Below are 4,570 nucleotides of genomic sequence, written 5' to 3'. Positions count from 1 at the left end.
AACCCAGAGACATCGCCTGGTGTTGGTAAGGACCGAAAGAGACTCAATCAGACAATGAATCGCTTAAGGATTGTGTATTCAAAGAGCCTTAGTGAACCTTTCTAGCCGTAAAGGTGTCACTAAAGACAGTCCACAGGACAGGAAAAGGGGCGATCTGACCCCTTCTCCCTCCAGCAGGTCACCTCCAGCCTCAACCTGACTCTTTTCTCTCCACAGAATGGCTGAGCCATAAACCACCATTTCATTCTCTGATAACCGGTGCGATAAGCCAGGAATGCAGAGAAGAGAGACCATAAAAACCCCTGTTACTCGAACCAAGCAAGGTTCCAGTATAACTGTGTTTATTCTGTTTAAATAATAACCTTGCTAAGTGAGCAGCAGTGTTTGCCTCTGAGTTTAGTAAGTAATAACCCTGTTGTTATCCTTTAGTGATGTTTGAAGACTAGCAGACCCATAAGAAAGTAATCTTGAACTAGTTTTCTAACCTCTTTCTGTGTTGTCTTAAGTCATTCCTGTTACTCCCTAGTAATCACTGTCTATTCAATAACTAACTAACTAATGCTTTAGTTAAATGTTTCATATACAATTTCTTACTAAATTATCCATGGAAACGCTCGTAGGCATCACCAGCCTCTCAGTTAAAGTGGAATGTCTACTCTTTTCTTGTGTGACCCGAGCGCCACCAAGGGGACAAGAAAGGTATAACACGCAAGTGTTTAAAACTCGGCTTACACTGACAGAATTGTTAAGTAGGCCTAACTATCACCATGTAATTGCATAAACGAAATTTTACTGTCATGCTTACATCTAAATTGTCTCATGAGTTAAAACCAGTAACCAGCAAGTATACTGAGGACAGGTAATCAAGCTTTGTTACGTTTTATATAACCATTATAACCTTTTTCCATAGTGTTTAGCCTTGTTTTAACTGTCTTTATCCGAATGTTTAGAACTGTCTTTATCCGAATGTTTAGAACTGTCTTTATCCGAATGTTTAGAACTAAGTATTTTTCCAAATGTCTATTGTGGAGAGAGAGATTAAAGGGAAATACGCGCAACGTATATTTCTTTATCCCAAAAAGTTAACACTTTAGCGACGTTTGGGAGACCATCCCCAAAATTGACGTCACTACCTAGCGGGATCAATAAAAAGGCCCTGCTGTCTTTTGTTCCAGCTTCTTCCTCTTCAAAGAAAACATTTTAACTTTCTTGAAACTAAACGTATACGTTCTCTTAATTTCCTTTACTTTTGAAATTCCGATTTTCGTTTCGTACTTAAATCTCCTTTAGACGAGCTGAGAAAGCTACGACCCTGAATCCCCAAATTTCTTAGCGGGAGATTTGATTTTTTTTTATTCTGTTTGGAGCTGCCTGCTTAACCTCAGCAACATTAAATAGCCTATATTCCAGAGGCCTCGCGAACCTACGGTGAATGTGTGAGTTTATTTGATTTTGTTGTTGTAACCTCATCCGACCGTTGTGAGCAACTTTGGACCAGAAACTCAGAAGCCTTCATTTATGGCCTTGAATAAATGAAACCACGGCTCTGACGACAGAACCCTGAGTGGGCCCTATAGTGACACCAAACGAACTGAGATCAGAGCAAAAGCCTTGGCTGACAGCCCGTTGCTGCAAGCGCTTCCCACAAGAGGACTCCGGACCCAATCCACCGGTTTCAACCCAACTCGAAAACGCCACTGGGGTCGGGCCAGAACCGACTTCCCGAGCCAACCGGCAGTCGAGCCTCACCACGGGACCTGCGGCAACGGTAGGGCAAAACAAACCACCCTCTGTGACTCGGTGTTCTATGGGGCTCCATCCACAGTTAATAACCCTTAGATTAGTCAAACTAAATCTGCAACCCAATTTTGGTCATTCGTTCCCTCATACTCGTAGAATTCTCTCCCTCTACAATATAAACTGAAATTCAATCCAACCTTACATAGGCTAAACTGTTTTAGTACCTCCTGGTTGTCATATTAACTGTTATCCCTGTAATATCACCACATTTACCCACTATTGTACCCTCTTTTGTTAGTTAATAAATTCACCTTGAGCACAGCGATGTGTGTGTGTGTTATTCAGAATATAGAGTCCCTATACATAGAACTTACGCTCAGATCTGAGACTGACTGATTGACCTTACGATTTCAGAATAACTGAACCAATAACAACTAATGAATTACCAGAACTTCGTATAATTCTCAGGCTATACTCAAGGACCTAAAGCCTTGGGCGGACAAGCAAATCTTTAGGTGGTGCTCCTAATTTCGAGGTATAAATTAATATTCCCGTAAATATTAATTTTCATAACTGTATTAAAATTTTACGTAGCCGAGGTCTGCTACAGAATTAATACCCAATTATGAATTTTAATATTCAGAAAATATCAATTCTCTCGTTTCGGGACACCACCGGAGTTGTTATTATCCTAGAGTCTCCGGACCTCTAGGTAGCTTTTAATAATTATACAATTATTAATAATCGCTAAATTATCTTAAATCAATCAGTCATTCTCATATCTAAAGGGTCAATTCTCTTGGCAGGGACGTGGAGATAGTCAACACACACAGTTCCTTGATTACAGTGAATTTATTAACTAACTAAAGCCATATAAAAGGGTGGTTAAATACAGGGAAAATAAACACTGGCTGAACAATGAGAAATGGAGGTTCGATTGTGGGAAGCATTTGACTCATACGGCAGAGGAGAACTAATGAAAGTAAGCTATGAGTTTAGGAGTTAAAAGAAAATATTAACATTATGGGACATCCCTGATCACAGAATGTTTTGTTGGTTCTTACTGCTCGTGTTTCTTCCGCCGGGTGGCTGGGAAATGGCCTCACACTGACTTAAAGCTGTCAGCCAGTCGCTTTCTCTGCCAGAGAATTTCTCCGGGGTCTGTCTCTGGAAGGCTTATGGAAGAAACTTGCAGTGGGGGCCTTTCCTTTCTAAACTTTGTCTAAAAAGAAAATCTATTTGCGCGTATTATAATCAAATATTTTCCACAATCAAACCTCAGTGGTCAAACAGTTGTACCGTTCTAAGTTAAGCATTTGGTAACAGGAAACAATTATTGGTCATATTATTGGTCAGGATAAGTGGGCGACATTTATACATTAACGGCATTTCCGACGATGGTGTGTAATACTTATTTCGTCCACTTGGGGGAGCTCAGGTTACATGAGGAAAGCTTAGATTAAACCAAAACAATATTTCCTTAGGAACTGGGGAATTCAGCCTTAGATTCAAGCTGGCGACTAAGAGTATAGTATGACATTTCTTTATCATCATTTCTAAAGGAATTGTGTGAAGAAAGTATTGTGAACAAGCATTGGTTACACATAAGATGACAGAGTGTCCTTAATCTTCCTGAAAATAAAAACACTGCAAAAGTAACTTATTTAGATTCTTTTCAGCACTAATGTCAACAACAGATAGCAGTTAATGCATTGGGTCTTTGGAGACTGCAGTCTTTGTTTATTTAAAGTTCGGCTGTCCAGGGTTATGTCACTTAGGTGAGACAAGGAGTATCTATTTGATGGGGTAATGAAACACAGAGCAAGGTCAGTTGCCACAGTTACATGTGTGTGTGTGGGGGGGGGGCAGTTTAGGATTTCCTGCCTTTCCGATAGGCTGTTTGTAATCTCTGGTTAATTTCCCTTTTGTAAGTTTAACAGTCAGTCACCGCGTTATCAGCTTCGGAATCAAAAAGGTGCCAGTTTTATGATCAGGCTGCTCAGGAATAGCACTTAGAGAAAGCAAGTTTTCCACCCCCCTTCTGTTGGGGTCTCTTTAGCAGTCTATTGAAGTTGATCTTTAACCCCCCTGCTCCTCTCTGGGAGAGGAAAAGAGGAATTTGGAGTAGCTCCAAATTTATTTAATATAAATTGCACAAATCCACACTGTTGTCCCACTACACCACCATTGTTAATGCAACTGACTTTTTAAATATGGCCATTTCTTTTACCTTCAAACAACATGTCAAAGGGCAAACACATAACCGTGGTCATACACTGGACTTGGTTTTTACCCTGGGTGTCAGCATTTCCTCGGTGGAATTAGTGGACATGACCATATCTGACCACAGATGTATTGTTTTTTGCTGCGATTCGCCTGTTACTCATGCCGCCTCACCAAGCTCCGTGTGTTCTCGCATCTTTAATGAACAAAGTGTTTCAAAGGTTTGCACATTCTTTCAGAGCCAAAGCCAACACCTGTCTGATTCCAACACCAACAATCTGGTCGATCACTTCAATCATATCTGCTTGTCGTCACTAAATATTACTGCTCCTCTAAAGGTTAGGCCTACGTCTAAAGCTAGTAAGCAACCCTGGATAAATGACAGCATTCGCAGCCTAAAAAGGGAATGCAGGAAAGCAGAGCGCAGATGGAAAAAATCCAGTCTCCAAGTCCATTACCTCAGTCTGAAGGATTTATTAATTAACTACTGCTTTTGACACCATTGATCACAACATCATGTTAGACAGACTGAGGCACTGGGTGGGGATCTCTGGTACTGCCCTAGAATGGTTTTCATCCTACCTGTCAAATAGGAAGTTTTGCATGT

This window comes from Micropterus dolomieu, linkage group LG07, assembly GCF_021292245.1.
Source record: "Micropterus dolomieu isolate WLL.071019.BEF.003 ecotype Adirondacks linkage group LG07, ASM2129224v1, whole genome shotgun sequence".
NCBI lineage: Eukaryota > Metazoa > Chordata > Actinopteri > Centrarchiformes > Centrarchidae > Micropterus > Micropterus dolomieu.
This window is presented reverse-complemented; position numbering follows the sequence as displayed.